The 19391-nt window shown below is 40.5% G+C and overlaps 1 protein-coding gene across 1 annotated transcript in view; it reads right to left on the bottom strand.

Annotated features, from left to right (window-relative positions):
• Positions 1–19391, bottom strand: part of Grb14 (growth factor receptor bound protein 14) — a 104854-nt gene that overhangs the window by 70362 nt on the left and 15101 nt on the right. The gene's annotated exons all lie outside the window — the stretch shown is intronic.

A 19391-nucleotide genomic window follows, 5' to 3' on the forward strand; every position in this document is an offset into this window, starting at 1 on the left:
AGGTAGAATCTCAAAGAAAGGTAACACTAGGGCTTAGATCCAGGAAACAAAGTAATACGTTGGGTTTAACTGGAGGGCTCTATAGAGAATAAGGGACAGAAAATCACAACATTTCACTATAGCCAGCTTTCTGAACAGCTTGAAGACAATCTGAGGTGGCACATTAGCATTAACAACAATGAGGATCTAATGAACACAATAAGAAGGAATGGTACATGACCACAGCTATGCCTCTGAAAACCGTAGATGAAGCTACATGAGAATATTATGGATTCCACTGTTTATTTTATGGATCTCTACTTTAAAGCAAGCTCTAAGGGTAACCTCGTCAGTCAATAGTCGTCTCCCATTTGCACACATATTTTGATCCTTTCCTTGCAACTGACCTCTGCATTTGCCACATAACCCGCTGGCCACACTATGCAGGGGGCTTTCACAAGTGAGTAAGTGTTACCTTGAAGACCTGAGTCATGTCCAATAACCTTCATGCTAAAAACAGCCTAGACACCACTGTAGGAGCTGGAGTTCTAGATTTAGACTGGAGTCCCCTGATCAAAAGGATAGGTTCAGAGCTACGCAGCATCTGAGAGGGAAAGAATGACAGATATATTGAGTCCTCACCCCTCCTCCCAGGGACTACAATTTCCACTTTATAATAATACAATTGACAATCAAAGATGATAGAGATCAATGCTCTCAAAACTGCAAGGCTAGCTAGCAGAAGGCTTGGCAAAATGTGGACCCAGAAGGGGAAAGCAGAAAAGAAAGAAATAACAAAACACATCACGTTCTCTGAGCCGAATAAAAGACTGTGGGTTTGATTTTAAATGAGTTTACCAAGGACAAACCATGAGTCAGGTTTGGATTCTTCTAAAAAATAATTTTAGCATATTGAAGGAAATTATCGTAATCCCAACAAGTGAAAACTACAAGGCTTCTGCAGAAAAGCTTAAGAACCAGCAAATAAATCAAAACAAAAAAGTCTTACAAATGAATGGAACTCACATTACATGGCTTTTTTTGTTTTTAATCTACAAAATTGAGTATCACATGACAACAGATTCATAACTTCAAAGCTCTGGGAGCAGAATTATTTTAAAATTGGAATTCTATACTCAGCCAAACTATGAAATAAAAGGAATCGTCAAACAATGGCATCTTTTACAAGAAGCACCTCACTAATGAATACTCATTCTCTTTCAGGCACCGTGTTAGGCAGTCATCATTTTGGAGGATAACTTCTCAAGTCAGTTTCTTTCTCTAAATAAGAGACATATCTTTTAGCTAGTCATAGTAATAATAAATTAGTTTATTGGGATACTACATCCCCCAATGTGTTTAGCTGCTATGTCTCCATGGTAATGGTCTTGAATAGAAAAGTTGGCATGATCATATTGCATTGGCTACATAGGCTAACTCTCTTACTATAAACTAATAGATTGTACCTTTACCAAAGAAAGGGAAAGAGGAAATGGAAGTCTGTTAGTATCTGTTAATTAGTTTAAACTTTGAATAAGATAATCAATGCAGAAAAAAATTTCCACTAATTTTTATTTGAAAGATCAGAAAGTGATGCTTAGGTTCACTTCCCAAAGGAAATGTTTATTCTGGGTATCAGAACCAAGTGGAGAGAACTGTGGGTCAGAGATAAAATGTTTCTCACAGAAGTGAAAACACACCCATAGTTTGGTGGATAAATAATCTCTGACAGCAGAAGGCGGAGAACACCAAGAGACTTCCCAAGGATGGTGTCCACCATGGCAGCTTTTGAAGTGAATGTCCAGTCACAAAGGGAACCTCGCACTCTTCTGGACTCCCTGCTCATTCTTTCCTACCCTCCCATGACACAGGCAAGGTGGTTCTATTAGTTATTTTCTTCCATGGCTATGAAGACTACCTGATTAAAAACAATTTTAAGTAGAAGGATTTCTTTTGCCTCCTCAGTACAGCAGCTGGGGCGACACAGTCAAACGCAGCGAAGTAGACATCTCCGCAACACATCTCAGTGTGTCAGGAACTGGGAATACTAGAATTGGGGATTGGTTATAACCCTCAAGGCCTAACCCTAGTGGCCTCTGAGCTGTGATTGGCAGCTAAACTTTCCTCAAAGATCACACGACCTCCTCACACAGTGTCACCAGCTGCTGATCAAATGTTCAAACTAATGATCCTGTGAGGGACATTGCTCAAACCTTAACACGGGACCTGAAAATTAAACCAAATATGATAATTGATTCACTTTCATCATCATTAGTTAAAGGATGAGTCTGTTTCTAAAATTCTCCATAAGGATGGGCTCTATACCTACAGCCACCTCTCTAAAATACTATGTCATGTGGAAAAATGTTTTTTAATTACTCAAATGACTCATTTAATGGTCTTACTAAGATAAGGAAATTAAGATCAATGCCAAGCCAAGGGTGGGTAGAAAATATAGAAATGTTGCCAGAGTACCTCTGTCTTCTCAGCAGCATCCCTATGTTCTCTCCTTAGATGCTCCTAGGCAGACTGAGTTGAACTCCTACATTAAAACAAGGGCCAAGGAATGGCTTTACTCAAATCAGCAAACCATCTGGTCTACTAGGCTACTTCTGCCAGGGGTCACAGAGGAAGCTTTGAAAAAGCAAATGTGGACATCATTGTATAGAGGAAAAAAAAAAGTGTTCTCAATGGTAATTGTGGGAGATTATGCAACGTTTTGACTTCAAGTTCAAATATTGATGAGGTATGACTTTTTGATAATGATACTGATTTAAGAAATATGCTAGAAGATCTAGATGGCAGCAAATAAGTGAAATTCTTCCAAAGTGATTGTCTCAGCTATTAATCAGGTTTCATCAAGCAAAGCTGCACACAAAAATGTTTAAAATACACCTATATTTTTATTTTTCAGGCATTCTTTTCTATTCGACAGATCATTAACAAAGTAAAGGCTATTATTTTATGCTATAAATGAGGAGGAATTGCAAACTATTTTTAGTAAAAAGGCTCTGAAATCAATGCAATAATTTTTTAATGTTCAGCTTGCTGCAAGGAAGGCTATTTTAGGAAAATGATGTCTTCTGTTTAAAATATCCAAGACTGTTTTGTTAGAATTCCTTCTGAAGAAAAACCTTTCCAGCGACTTCTTTTGGATAACATTCAGTTGGTGGTAGTCATGACTCTCAATCCAGTACATTCATTAATTGCACATGAAGACTGATGAAGGAGATTTACAGTTTCTATATGTACAATGTACTCATCACAGTACACAGAGCCTTCCCATCATCCAGGCATGCATTCACAAAGTTAAAATGTAAGATTAGTATTCAATTGCCATTCATAGAGGTATATGGTTATTAAATCTTTACCTACCAGAAACCATCCTGCTGGGAAATATTTATTTCAAACCACAACTACACTAATGTTTCCAATAAAACCTATTCTAGATAAAGTGTCACACATTGAAGTTCCACAGAAAGATTTTTGCAGGGTCTGTATTCTTATTCTAACAAAGTTTTTATCTTAATCAGTTTGCATTGTAACCACATGCTGATAAACAGCAAAAATGCTTTTCTCATGGTTCTGTAAGCAAAAGGCAAAGCCTCCAAACTGAAGGTGATACCACTGCCAGGTTCCACAAGCGCCTTCATCTTTTTCCTGGGTCTTCACTCAGCTAGCTCCCTAGGACTCTAATTCCATTCCCAAGAATTCTACCCTCCCATCTTCTGACCTAATGACCTCCTAACTCCATCACATTGGGAGTACAGATTTCAACACAGGAAGTTAGGAGAGAGCAAGTGTTCCACCCTGGGTGTTCTTCTGCAGAGGCATGCTAATGTTCCTTGTTGCAAATCCTGAGCTCTGCAAGGTCTCTAGAAGGACTTCAGAGTCTCAACACCTTCTCTTCCAGTAAATCCCTCATCTCTTTTCTCAGAATTGGCTCACAACAGCTATGTATGTTTTCCCTAAAGCAGAACTGTTCAGGCATTAAGATCGATAACCAATGAGAAGTTCAAAAGTTGGCTACCAATCCCTAAGACTCTTTACCTATTCCAGAGTTACTGGGCAGTAACAAAGTCACAAGAACCAAAGCCCATTCCCAGTGATTAGCTTGAATGAGACTGTCTTTATCCAAATGTGTCTTTTATGACAGAAAATAAAAAATTAATAAACCACCTAATTTAAGCCCCATTAAAATAAAGCAATTCCAACAGTTTGGAGAGAAGAAAAGCAACCAGATGATTGTTCATTACATCAAAAAAATTGCAAAACTGACATTAGTTACCTCTGCAGAGAGCACACAGCACGCTGTCACCACTGGATGAACCCTCTACAGCCAGCTGCCTCTAATCTACGATGAGTTCACTTGTGTGGCTTTGCTGGCACTTGGTTCTACAACCAAGATCCAATCACATCCTTTTCATAAACAGAAACTATTATCTCCATTATTTTGATTGAGTGTTCCAAGTCTACAACTGCACCAATCCCATTTTCTAATCCATGTTTGTAAACCTTCTCTTGATTGATTTCAAAAATAACTACACCGCATGTGGAGGAGCACTCAGTCCATGGCTGCAATCGTATATCAATTACATAGTCTGTTAACACAGCAAGATTACTGAGCCTAATGAATGTGCATCAACACTGAGAAATGGCTTTCGGTGCCACTGTAAAGCTCACTCAGTTGAGAGTTCCTACCAATCCCAGCAGTGAGGCACTCTGGCAATTACAAATTCCCTTCTACCACCAAATGTCTGAGACAGACTAGGGATGGAGGAAGAGCACAAGAGCCAAGTCCACCTGCAGTTACCTCCCTTGACATTAGAACACGCGGTATTCCACTCACGATCTAACACACCACTGAGTTCTCCACCAAGTGGAAAAAGCCTCCCGAAGCTTCAAGGCCCTAGAGAACAATTGCTCTTCCTCCTTGGAGCCTCCAACCAAGAGCATCTCCTCATTCAGAGCCTCAGGCCCAGGGTGCCACAGCTGTCTTTATTTTGCCAATGGAACAAGTGTGCCATGGGCTGGAGGGATGGCTCAGTAGTCAAGAGCACTGACCGTTCTTCCACAGCACCTGAGTGTGATTCCCAGCACTCCAAGGGCAGCTCACAGCCATTTGTAACTCCAGTTCCAAAAGGTCTAGCACTCTCTTTTGGCCTCCAAGAGCACCAGGCATGCACTTGTTACCTAGACATACATATAGGCAAAGCACCCATACACAAAAAATAAAAATAAACCAAAAAAAGAAAAAAAAGAGAGAGAGAGAGAAAAGAAAAAGAAAGGAAATAGCATATTAGGCCAGGCATGGTAGGGGTACTCCTTTAATCCCGACACTTGGCACTTGGGAAACAGAGGCTGGTGATTTTTGTGAGTTCCAGACCAACCCGGGATAAATAGGAAGACCCTGGGAGACTGAGACTGTAAGGCCAGGAGTAGCTGGAGGACAGAGCCAAGCCCTGTCTCACAATCAAACAGAAGAAGCCAAAGGTCCTACCGGGTTCAACACCACCACCAGTTGTTTTGTGGCTGGAAGAGAACAGACACAGAGAAATCCAGCCTCCTCTAAGCCCCAGGATTGCTGATCTGCAAAGGCCCCAGGCAGCTAAGTTGTCAATCCTCGGGAACCTCTGTACCAATTTTCTGAACCCACTGCCTTCTCTAATACAGTGCCCACTTTCTGGGAGTCCTAGAAGACATGCTTGGTGTACTTCTGATAGACTCCAACTCTTTTTCACACCAGCTCATTTTGAAATTCTCTTATACAGCGAAGTAAAAGATCTGGCTCTACTGAATGGAGGTCCCTCAAAAGAACTCTCTGTTCCAGAGATCAATCTGACCCATGCCTCTGGCCGACTCCTATGACCTCTCTTAAAGACACTGGCCCCCAAACTGAGCAAACTGGCCATTACTTTATGGCCTTGTTTTAAAATAAAAATGGGTAGTCATGTTTCTGATATCTCCACCCAAGAAGGAAAGGACCACAGCAACTGACAGAAACAACGAATCCAATAAATGGGGCAGGGTGACTTCAAAGAAACCACGCTTGATCTTCTGAGAGAGTTGGCAGAAATACTTCAAGAGATTATATAAATAGAAGACAATACTTAGAAACAAAAAAAAGTTATTTTCTTAGATATTGGAGACATAACGGCTGAAAACAAGTCTTTATCTCAAAGTGAAAGTGTGAACTAATACCTACAAAACAGAAAAAAAAAAAAAGATTAAGGGAAAAAATGGTTAGATTAAGTCAAGAGGCCCAACATCTGATCTATGCAATTTGAAAAATGAGAAGGAAAAAAACAAAACAGAGGGTAGAAATATGTTGCAGCAAAACACAAGAAAAACAGAAAGACAAACTCTAGATTAAAAAGGTCATAACGTTCCCAACACAACGAATGCTTGAAAAAGCCTCACACAAAGCCACCAACTATCACTGATAAACAGATGACCCTCAGAGGAAAATCCAGGTCCCAAAGAGACAGCTCATAACAATCTGTTAATTAAAAAAAAGAATAAAAGAAAGAAATGCCTCCAATGGGGTGAAAATGGTTATGGTTCAAACTGGGGCAAAATTATGCTGACTTCAAAACTGATAAACAGGCCAAAAAAAAAAAAAAAAAAAACAAACAAAAAAAAACAAAACCGCTAATACTTCTCGGTCTCCTCTCAGCAAGATACTCCAACACAAAAAGAGAAAAAGGAAGAAATCAGAATGAGGAATCGAACACATGAAAGAGGAAGAGGAGATTATTAGAAGAGACACAAACCAGACATCAACCCAGACAGCGCGCACTGAGCAGTGCCAGAGAGGGCAGAGAAGCAGGAGAGCAGTGGGTATTCGCAGAGACTCTGGGGTGGAGAAGGAGCTGACAGACCCTTTGGAAGGCTGTGCTGAGTATAATCAGTTCCTTGGAGGGATTTGGTGATCAGCTGAGAGAAAGGGAAAGAGAAAGAGAAAACCACAGCCCAACTATTAACCTTAGGAAAACAGAAAGTTTCCATAATAAAAAAAACAATACAACCCTAATGTACTATGCAGTAGTGAATGGTATGTGCACGCTTATATGAATGGAAGTCTAGAAGGAGAAATGATGTGAACACCCCGCAATGAGATGTCAAAGAACTAAAACCCTCAGCCGCCATGAGGGGACTCCCATGTCAGGGGTTCTGAAGACAGACTTCGGGAAGGACTGTCACTTTACTTACTCTTCTTAATGTAGCCACATGACATAAATCTTTCTCTGCTTTTCACTATTATGTATCTCTTTCCTTAGCTTATTGAGAACAGGGGTCAGGCATGGCTGGTTACAGATGCCAGGATCCAGGTTCAGTCTCTAACAACTGCAGGGACTTTGTAACACACAACCCAACATTAGATCTGTATTAGATATAAGTATTAGATATGTATATTGACTGAAACGCTCTCAGTCAGGTGGTGTGGTGTGCATATCTAAAATCCCAGAATTTGGGCAGCTGGGGAAAGCAAACAGAGTTTAAAGCCACACTGGGATATGTATGGAGACCTTATCTCAAAGAGGAAGAGGAAGAGAGGGAAGGGGAGAGAGGGATGAGGAGGGAGAAATTCTTAAATAACAGGAAAAGGACTGGTGGGCCTGGGGTTATGAAAGCAAACAGCAAATCATGAGGAACAAGTCAGTAGTCAGCATTCCTCTATGGCTTATGCCTTAGTTTCTGCCTCCAAGTTCCTGCCTTGAGTTCTCGCCATGATGAGTTGTTGGACCTGGAAGTATAAAACAAAATAAACCCCAACAAGTTGCTTTTGGTCATGGTCTTTATTACAGCAAAACAATCCTAAGACACCAAGAATCCCCACAGATGATGGTACACTAAGAATTAAGTATTCAGAGATAATACAGGAGCTTTATCTTAAGAATAGATAGAGATAGACAGGACCTAAGAGTACTTGAGCAGTGGCTAGCACTAGAGACTCTAGCAACATTGTAGAAAAACTCTTGATTCTAATTGGAATGTGTCTAATGGGGGGTAGACATGGGTTGCCTTCTCCATACCTAGATATGAACTCGTGACTTCCAAGTCCTATATTTGACTCTATGTACAAATGCAAATTAGCTTTTCTCAGAGGTAAGAGATTCTGCCATGTCACAAAGAACATAAGCTTTGGCTTGGATATGTAACAAACATACACCAAGGTACAATAGAATAATTTCATCTTTTTAAATAACTCCTAAATAATTTGTGCTGTAATGAAAATGTGAGCAATCCCCAAACTCAAATAACATACAAAGAAAGTAATGAATACCCCATGTGTCATTGAAATGCAAATCATCTTCAAAATGGGAGCAGGGGAAACAAAACTCAAATCCTTGACACACATTTTCTTGCATATTCTAAATGTCTCTTAAAATTAGTATGTAGGAGTCTCTCATAGCTGCATTTCCCTTCTCAGCGACTTGAGGAATTATTTGAAATATATTTAGTCTAAGAAGATAAAAATAGCAAATACTTTAGAATGGCTAGAGCAAAATCCCTGATAAGTGCAAAGGAAGATAACACTTTGTAGAATGATTTATTCTCCACTTGGGATTCTTTAGAATCTTATTTTTACACTTTAATCGGGCTCAAGGCAACAGAAAATTCAAAACTTACCTTGAACTTTTCCAACAATCATTATCTTATCCTTGGCAAAACCTGGAACTGTCACAGTGTACATTATTCAACTTGAGGAAAGAACTGTGTTTTTTTATTTCAAAGAAACTGTCAGAGGGAAGGGACCCCCATGTGGAGTCTTTAATCCTCGGAATCACATGTAAAATCTGCCTTTACTCCTTCTTAGTCTGATGAGTGCCTAGTGTCCAGTTTTCCCTTGACGTTAATGAGCTGACCACCGACCTGTCGTGATCCACAGCTCCGGGGTCTGAGGACTTCCTAACAAGAGAACCAAGCAGCATCCTCGAACCAAGGCCCGTAAAAAGGGAAGTAGAAGGGGACATCAACGGTTTTAACTTTAAAACCTCGCATGCTCTTGCTGCATACAGCACCCAGGCTAGAAACAAGCCGGCCTGCAATGTTTATGAGATGTCAAGACTGTCCAGTCCAGTGCATTCACCCTTTCGTATCACAGATATATAGCTGCACACAGAGGTCATAGCCCTAATCTTTGCTCACTTAACTACTCAGTATTGCTAAGTGTTAGTGGTTATAATGACAAACTAATTGTAGTCCCTCTTCTTATAAGTTTGTAATCTAGTAGAAATACCTAGAATTTGTTTAAGCAACTGGCTGGAAGTACAGGCCAGTGGAAGAATGTTTGTTTAGCATAAGGAAGACCCTATGTTCCATCCTCAACAGAACACACACACACACACACACACACACACACACACACACAATTTGTTTTTTGCTTTAGTCCTTAAATTATTTGTCTTATTTGTCATAAGCAGTGAAAATATATAGTTATACTAGTCACATTCCCTAAATCTAAAGTATATTGAGGAATCTAGTTGACTGAATCAGCCAACAATTCCCAAGGCATAAAAGAAACTGGGTTGTTTTTAGAGAGAGAAAAAAAAGAGTAAAGAGGAAGAGGGTGAGAAAAGGAGAGGAAGGGAAGATGGGAAGAAAAAAAGAAAAAAGGTGATGAGGAAAAGGAGAGATGGGGAAATGAGAGAGACAAGAAGAATAGAGGAGAAGAGAATAAAAGAAAAGAATAAAAGGAAGAAAACAAAAACAGATTTCCCTCTTTAAAAAAAAAACAGCAACACACAGACAAGATAAGCTTCCTTCTATCCCTCTTAGAAGATGAGAGAAAGAACAGAAAAAAAAGAGCCCAAGAAAAACAATCCTTCCAAAGAGTCTGAAAACAAAGCGGAGAAGAGACGTGCCAGGGGCTTGCTTGAAGCAATGAAATTAACCACAAGTAAGATCTGAACCGTGATGTTGTGCTTTCCCCTCATCATGAAGTAGAGCCCACTTCTCCACACAGAGCATCACGGACTTTCCTTCCTGCGGCTTGACAACGTGTTCAGACACCGAAATGCAATTCAGAAGGCATCCCCCACTCGAGAACTGATAATTACAGTGATCATTTCTAGTGTCGTATTTTAAGTATAATACATGCTAAACTCAATTCTAATCAATGCTTTCCATGGGTATGGGTAAGTGCATGTGAAGTTTCCAAAGGGATGGCTTGAATGTAAATTTTACAAACATCTTCAATTGCCTCTATATGAGCACATACACTACGAGCATACATTATTTGTGTGCATTGCTCATTCAGCTTTCTGTAGCTGAGTGTCAAATAAAACAAACACTGGAAGGTATCTTTGCACAACAACTTATAAGAAACACAAAACAAGTGGGCGAGTTATGCCTATGATAAATTCTGCTTGGTCACCTGTCTGAGACTGGCAAAGTTCTTCCTGACATGGCAGTTACTCTTCAGGTGTCCCTAAGCCATATTTCTGTAGCTTCACGCTCCAGCTACCACAGGCAAAGTTAATGATGGAGTGTGTGATGCAGCCAGGGCTCTGGAAAGGCAGCTCAAAGTTCCTGAGAGTGTTCCAACGAGAGGAATGCAAGCTCTCAGCCGCTCAAAGCTTCACACCAGAAACTCACACTGGTGCTTCCTCTGGGTTACACTGTTAGATAATTAGAGTCCTCTGAGATTCCAGAGGAGACAACGGCTCCTCCTCTCACTGGAGGCTTAAGAAAGGGTCCCTAATCATCCTTAGTCCTCACAGCCTGCATCTAGGCATTGACACCGACACTAACATTTGTTACTCTGTCCAATGTTTCAAAGGAGCTGCAGAGACTATAAATGAATGTGGGGCAGACCCTTCTTCATCCAGGACACTGTGAACCCAAAGGTTCACAGTTTGAAAAGAGAACGATGCAAAAAGGTATTCATTTTACAATGGGCTTAGCTCAAGGCGTATTTCATTATAATTAACAGAGAATTGATTTTTTAAAATCATTTATGGAATGATGTTATATAAAAGAGACCACGAAGTTATAAATAAAATACCTGCATATGCAGTAAGTCTAGAAGAAAGGATAATGTTGACATGATACAACCTGACGATATATGTCAATTATCCAGCAAAACACTATAACATTTTTATTAAAATAATAGTCTGCAGGAAAAATCCTCCAATTACAGTTTCATAGTCAACTAGGCCTTTAGCATATCAAAATTTTAACTCTCACAATTAAAATACGCACACACACACACACACACACACACACAACCTAAAACAGATGCTATGTGGGGCCAATGCTCATAATACAATGTGAAACCATGACAAAAATCAGAATTACTTAAAAGTACATTTTTAAGTACTTTTCTTCAAATCATTACCGGATAAGAGCTTCGCATAATCCTTTACTCAACAGACCATTTGTTTTAACAAATTATATTGCTCTAATAATCCAAACAAAATAAATTGATAATGTGATCTAGGAAAGTTCATACTGAAAAATAAAATAAAATCAGACAGTAGGCTGGCTCCCTATGTCATTTAAAGCATGCCTCCTTTGCTGTGTGTGTGTGTGTGTGTGTGTGTGTGTGTGTGTGTGTGTGTGTGTCTGGACCTACCTAGGCCAAAGCATATTCCCACAGCGCCCCCTGTGAGCTCAGCAGCCACTCAACAGGCATGTAGCAAAGACAACTCCCATCTGCCATACAAGTTCCTTATCCAACAGGAAATACACTTGCATTTTAAAGGTGACCTCATTTAAAATGCAAGCAAACGCTAATCAGTTTGAGACGAAGTAAAGAGATCTAGACAAGAGTTATCTGTAGAAAACTTATAGACTTATGTCACAAGCATATGACGAATAAGAAACACTTCCTCCCGTGAGGATGGCAGACTGCCCAGTGCTTCCTGGAAGGGGAAGTGCTGTTCTAACAAACCTTCAATGTAACTGCAGCAAGATCTCCTCAAAAGTGCCCTACAGACAAGCTGCAGTAGAAACAGATGATTCTTCTGGCAGGTACTTGTTCAAACTCCTAGTACCTCAGCCTAGAGATACAGACTCTCCAGGGTGGTGTTTGAGAAACCTGTACTTCTCATCAAATAATCTAGGCCAGTGATTGTTACTGCCACCATGAAGCATCATATATAAACAACCTTTGGAAGACTGGCTGTGTTGATAAGTAAAGGACTGTCACATTCTTCTCTAAATAGAATTCCATTCCTGAATGACCTCCTAATTTTAAAAACAGTATTACCCTCAGTCACGCTTATAGACCTGCATTTATTCTGATGATGATGTGTGTGGCTGGTTAGTGACTACCATAGATTAACAAGACAGGTCCATTGCCTGATTGTCACTCTCTTTGTAGGAGCCCTGGGCTCTGTCCAAGACCTCTGGCCTCTCCACCTCACCTGTTTTGTCCAGTTGTTCTCTAGGGCACTGAGTAGGATTTTTTTTCCTGACATCAATCTTAGTTAAATCTAGGACTATGATCTGTCAATGAAAATTAATTTAATACTCCAGAGCACAGCTACACATTCAGTAAGAATACATCCTGAACTTAAGATGATCCAATTACTCTTCTGGGCTCTGAAAAATCATTCCAAATTCTACACAATGCAAAATAATGATAAAAGTTCCTGACATTCTTGAAACAGCAACAAAAAGGATTTTTCATATTTCTTTCAAACAATATACCTACTCCATGGGAAAAACAACAGGAAGAGAGGGTAGGGAGCTAACCCAGTACATCGAGTGCTTGCCAGCATGCATGAAAACTGGCATTCTGATCCCTGGAGCCCACAGGGGGGGAAAAAAAGTGAAGTATGAAATACTTGCTTGTAATCCTAGCATTGGAGCCGTGGGGTGGAGAGAGTTCCCTGAGGTTCACAGACAAGCATACCTACCTGAATCAGAGAGCCCCAGATCCCAGTAAGAGGCCCTGTCTTAAGAAGCAAGGTTGGCACCGGGCGGTGGTGGCACACACCTTTAATCCCAGCACTTGGGAGGCAGAGACAGTTGGATCTCTGTGAGTTCGAAGCCAACCTGGTCTACAAAGCAAGTTCCAGGAAAGGCGCAAAGCTACACAGAGAAACCCTGCTCAGAAAAGAAAGAAAAGAAAGAAACAAGGTTGGCATCCATGGCTGATCAGAAGAACAACATCTGAAGCTGTCTTCTGGCCAGTTCATACATACATGCACATGCACACACATATGAATAGAATGTATCTATTCTTCTATCAGATATCCTGGAACAAATCCTACTAAACAGTTGAGTTTTACAAACCTCCCGTTCATTCAACAAGTATTTACAGAGTTTGTCCAGGTACAATGTTAGATTCCAGAAATATATTGATGTCAAAGGCAGGCATGACTCCTGGGAAAGCTGCCCAGGTCATGGAACATTGGTAAGTAAATATATTGATAGTGCCATGTAGCTTACCAGGTAGATGATCTCCAAACAGGGCAGCTCATAACCATCTATCCAGCAACGAGAAAACTCTTTGAGCTGACACTTCAAAGAGACGCTCTGCAAACTAGCTATTCAGAGATTAAGGATAGAGGGACATAGGAAGATTAATCAACAGCTTCATGTGAAGCCTTGACCCTCATCCCACATGTCAAGGTGTAAGTGAATTTTATTATTTTTATCAAAGAAGCTGTGCAGTAGGAAACCGAAGACGTTCAGTGTGGTCATAGCATGCAATATAAATAAGAACGGGTTAGAAAACAGAATTAGACAGTTAGCCCAGCCATAGCCATGTCAAGGACCTCACTGAAATCAGTACTTGAATAGAGATGAATGATCCGTGAAACGATTTTAAGAAATGAATGCTATGATTGGAGTTGCCTTCAAAACTATTATTTCCTTAAGGAAAAGTAGTCATGATGTATGGAAGTTTCCAAAGCTCTGGGAAGAGAAGGAAGGTAATTAACATATGGTGCAAGTCTGAGAGGGTATTCTTCTGAAAAAAAAAAAAAAAAGAATTAAATAGTGATGCCTTAAAGGCTGTCACATGCTAACTCAAATGTTAAAATGGCTAGATGAAAATACATTTATGATATAGAAAGGGAATTGTTCTCAAATATGACTAAAAATAGAACTGACTAAAATAAAATAAATATTCTGTATCATAAGAGACACTGTAAGCAAATTTTAGGCAAGTCACAATTACTGAGACAATGTAACAGTAATGCTTACAACTGTCAAGAGTGCACTACTAAAGTGCCATGACTCTCACAAATCATCCTGAGGAGAAAAACAACGTAATAGACAACCATCGATAACTCACAAAGAGGAGAAATGAATAATCAGAAGCTATTGAAAACGTCACAAAGAATCAAGGGAATGCAAATTAACACAGTGGCTACCTTTCACTGAATGTACCAACCAGACTGGCAAAATCTCACAATTTGAAATAGTGGCTGTTGGACAGCACGTATGGAAACAGAGGCACAGCTACTCAGGAGAGCAATTCGGCAGAATCCAGCAAGGCTGAACAATGCACCAGTCTCCTCGTTCAGTTCCATTTCTGAGAACAGAAAGGAGAGGAAGCCCTCCACATTTTGTGATGGAAATATTCTCAGGTGCAAAGACCATAAATTCTGATATGTGCAATGAAAATAAACCAGTGATACGCCGGGCAGTGGGGGTGCTCGCCTTTAATCCCAGCACTTGTGAGGCAGAGGTGGGCAGATCTCTGTGAGTTCGAGGCCAGCCTGGTCTACAGAGCAAGTTCCAGGATAGGCTCCAAAGCTATACAGAGAAACCCTGGTCTCGAAAAACAAACGAACAAAAAAAAACACCAGTGATACAATCATTAATATGGATAAAATGTCTAATGGAAACAGATAGTTGAAAATATATATATATATGTATATATATATACATACAATGTATTTTTCCTTTTTAAAATATTACATTCATTTACTTACGATGGGGGGCTGTATGTGGGGGATGCACACACACACACACACACACACACACACACACACACACACACACCACACACGAAGAGATAAGAAAACAACTAGTGGACGTCAGTTCTCTCCTTCCATCATATGGATCCTAGATATGAACCCAGGTCATCAAACTTGGTAGCAAGTACCTTTATCCGCCAAGCCATCTTGCCAGCCCCACAGTACTTTTATAAAAACCGAAACAGCAGTAGCAGTGCTCTTTGTTGATAAGGTATAAAATAATGGGAGGGAAGAACAATGCTTGCCGACCTTCAACAGTGTTTCCCTCAAAGGTAGAATGTAATAGGATAGAGAATAAAGAAATGAGCAGGAATGAATACAGTAACAATCTCTTCATTCTTAAAAGAGAAACTAATTACTTCTCTACAGAGTGAGAATTATTTCACACTGAAAAATGAATAAATGAAAACAGGCTGACTGTAAGAAATAGTCTCAAAGTGTCACAGGGGGTAGGAGTCCATTTTTATGAAATGTCCAGAATTTGTAAAGTCATAGATATGAATCACAGACTGATGCCTATCAGTGACTGAGAGAGAGGAAGAGATGGGCGTGATAATTTAATGGGGGGAGAGTTTCTTTTCAATGATGAAAAGGGTTTGAAATTACGTGAATACGATGGTGGCATTGTGAATACATTAAATGCCAGTAAATCAATCACTGTAAAACAGCTATTGTGTTGCATGAACTTGACCCTAGTAACAACAGCAACAATAAAATTAAAGTGTTAATTTGGTTAAATTAAAGCATGTATTTCTAAGAGTAGAAAATCAAAATAGAATAACTAGTGAGAAGAGTCTCCAGATGCTTATGAGAAAGATGGTTTGGCCTGAGCTACCTCAGTGGAGGACAGGTAAAAAACAAGTGGATGACCCAAGACTTGTCTTCTGAAAGGGACTTAGTAACCAATCAGATGGGTAAGGAGAGCTAGGAACAGAGAAGTTGAAGGTAAGCTGAGATCCGTGATTGGCTGATGTGGGTGGAACAATCTTCAATTTCCAATGAAGGGCAGTAGAGAAGGAGCAAATCCCAAGAGAAAACAACTGATTCCGTTTGAAACATGCTGAACTTGAGCCGTTTCCAGGCTGCGCCGCTGGTCAACACATGGAGCAAATGGCCCCCGGGGTAAAGTTCTAGCTCCAACTCACAATACTGCAACTGCAATCATGGAAGCTGATGAGATCACAGTGGCAATAAGATGAAACCAAATTGAAAGCTAAAACCCTAAAGAGCACAGACATTAAAACCCTACAATAAACCCTGCAAGAGGCAGAAACCAAGATGGTGTCTCAAGAAAGAACGGTGTAGCAAACCTTAGAGCCATCAAAATAAGGGCAGAAAAAGCCAGTCTTGGGGCATTATTTGGTCTTCAGACACATTACTAAGAACCATTCCTGTCAACAGGAAGAAAAACTACTCTTCAAATGCTACAAAACCCAGGTAGCAGCAATGCTAGCACCACAGATGGTAATAAAATAAAAGATCTAGAGGACAAACTTTGGCCAGTGGAGAAATGAGAAGAGAAGGAGGTTGTAAAGACACACAGAATGGGAAACACTAAAAATCTGTAAATGTCTCCACCATAACCCCCCAACGTGGAAGAGAGATGAGTTGCACAGCCCTTGGCATCTCAGGGAAAGTAATAGTACTGAGCTACTTAAGTTATGCTTGAAAGTCCATGTTAACTGTCCTTTTTCTCCAACACTTCCCCAAATAAAAATCATCTCCATATTTTCAATTAAAATTCATCCTGGGAATGGTAAGTGTGTGCCTTTGATTCCAGCACTTAGGAGGAAGAGGCAGGAAGATCTCTGTGAGTTCAGGCCAGCCAGGGATCCATAGTGAGTCCTTGTCCCCAAAATTCATCATCAAAAAGGCTCTCCATGTTCACCTTGCGACTTTTCTCTCATATGATGATCCTCCCATAAGCCTCTCACACACCATGTGCACACATATCCATCAGGGGTCCCACTGTATGGAGGACGTTCACTCAAAAGTGCGCCTTACCCTGGAAATCTCAGATTCACAGAACGTAAGACCTATAGACAGCTGCCCGCACTGTAAACATTTCTTTTAGTTGTCGTTAAACTATATCCTTTAGAGCTTGGGAGACAGTTCAGTTAGTCAAGGGCCTGACAAGAAAGATTCAGGACCTGAGCTCGACTCCCTAGAACCCACATCAAAAAGCTATGGCCAGCAGCGTCACACACCTCAAATACAAACACTGGAGACCAAGAGCTCTAGGTTTAGTAAGAGATCCTTTCTCAAACACAGTAAGACAGGAGGGATTGAGGAAGACACCCAGAAATGACCTCTGACCTTCACATACAAATGCAAACACACAAACAAACTAATCTCCAAATAAGTCTCCAAGACAACTGGACGAAACTAAGTTCATGTTGAAGGGACTTTCTGCCTCTTCATCTTTCTCAATTAAATTGTCATCATGTATTATGTACTCCATACTTGACGTTGACCCAAATATCTTCCAAAACCAGATGTGGTTTTGTAAAGGAGCCCTTCCAGTTTTGGGACAAAGGCAGGTTCTGCCCAAAATGAGGTCATCAAGTTCCCAGTGCCCTAACAGTCCAAGCCAATGACCACCAGAGTGTTCCAGCTGATCTTAATTTCCTTGGCATAGCACAGGCAGAGTACTGTCATATAATGCAAAATGGCTCTAAAGAGAAACCAGACACTGGCCAGAGTCCTGCCAAAACAGAGTTAAATAACACCAAAGTGGCCCTTTCACCGAATACAAAGCCTCTCCTGACCGTGTCACCCTCCCTAAGAATGAAAGCAATCTCCCACTGTGAATGTGGGTTGGTTGAAAACATACCAGACTCAACCCCATAAAGTAGAGGTGCTTTCTAATTGGCACACGTGTGCTGGGAAGGGCGAAACCTGCTGACAGGGAGACCAAGAGACAAAGAACAGGACTTACTCTGAGCAAGGGGGATCCAAATTTAGAATGTGCTCGTGGTGCTAAAACAATACTCAAATGTTTATCCTGCCCAAGATCCCTTCCAGTCTCTTACAATAGCAGAACCCTCTCTGACAAAGAAGTAGACTTAACATTTCTAAGTTTCTTTTATAAATTAAATATCATTTATATTAAATTATTAGTACGATCACAGATAGACTCTCACCCGCCCCAAGGAATTGACACTTCCCTGTTTCTTCCCCATTTGTTCATTTTTTTTTTTTTAATTAAGCAAAAATTTCTTGAGAGCCTACTAAGTGCCAGGCATTTTTTTTTAACCTACTAGAAACTGAATATAGAAAACTTAACACAGGGCTGGAGGGATGGATCAGTGTTGTTCTTTATTTTAAACGGTTGCATCAGCAACTGCAACTCCACCACTACCAGCAGTGGTTAGGCCGCAAGGGCTGTAGCCGGAGGGAAATCTGTTCCCTCAGGCACCCACTCTTGCAAACTATGAAGGAACTAACGAAACCTCTCTCCCTCTGAAGAACTCAAGAACCAAAGGTGAAGGTGGAACTCTGCTCTTTAGAGAGGCTGAATAGCAAGCAGCTCACCTCTTCTCCTTGCTCTCCACCTCCAAAAAGTCCTCATGCTTCTCCTCACCTCTCCTTATAAACCATTCTTCACCTGGCTCCTCCCTACCACTTCCTGTCAGCTAGCTGCTGACTCAGCCTCCTGACTGTGGGGTGAATTTTATTTAATCAAACACACCTTTGCATCATTTAACAAACGTTCCAGAGCATAAACAAAAGGAACACACCTTGAACTAATATTCTACAATAACTCAGCAGTTAAGAGCGCTGGCTGTTCTGCCAGAGGACCTGGGTTCCATTCACAGCACCCACATGGCAGCTCACAACTGTCTGTACATCCCAAAGCTGACACCCTCACACAGACGTACATGCAGGCAAAATAACAATGCATATAAAATAAAAATAAATAAATTCTTTAAAAAAAAAAAGAAAACTTAACACAAGGGGTATGCTCTTGTAAAAGGACTGAGTTTATAGTGCCAACAAAGGGTAGTTCACAAGCACCTGTAATTGCAATTCCGGGGGATCTAACATCCGCTCCACTACTCTGAGGGCACCTGCACCGGCTATCCATACAGACATATTCACTTAATTAAAAGTAAAATAAATTGTAAAATATTAATACAATAGCACTTCTGTCGTTACAGAACTTCTGTTCTAGTGAGTAAAGGCAATGAGTAAACATATATATGTGAACAAGGAATCCTGGGTGATAGGAAGTACTAGGGAGAAAGATTAAGGTGGGTAAACACAACAGTTTGGATTGTGAAGGTCTCCCAAAAGCCTGGGGATTCAAAGGTCAGTCCCCAACCCATGTCATCATTGAAACACAGCAGATCCTTGAGATGTGAGGAGGGAACAAGTGGAGTGCTTTAAAATGGAACCTGGCACACGTGCCCTTCCCTTTCCTGTGCAACTTTAAAGCCACCAGGTGAACAGCTCTGCTTGGCCAGGCAC

The sequence above is a fragment of the Peromyscus californicus genome, unplaced genomic scaffold, assembly GCF_007827085.1.
Source record: "Peromyscus californicus insignis strain IS unplaced genomic scaffold, ASM782708v3 Scaffold_7__1_contigs__length_154581171, whole genome shotgun sequence".
In the NCBI taxonomy this organism is placed as follows: Eukaryota; Metazoa; Chordata; class Mammalia; order Rodentia; family Cricetidae; genus Peromyscus; species Peromyscus californicus.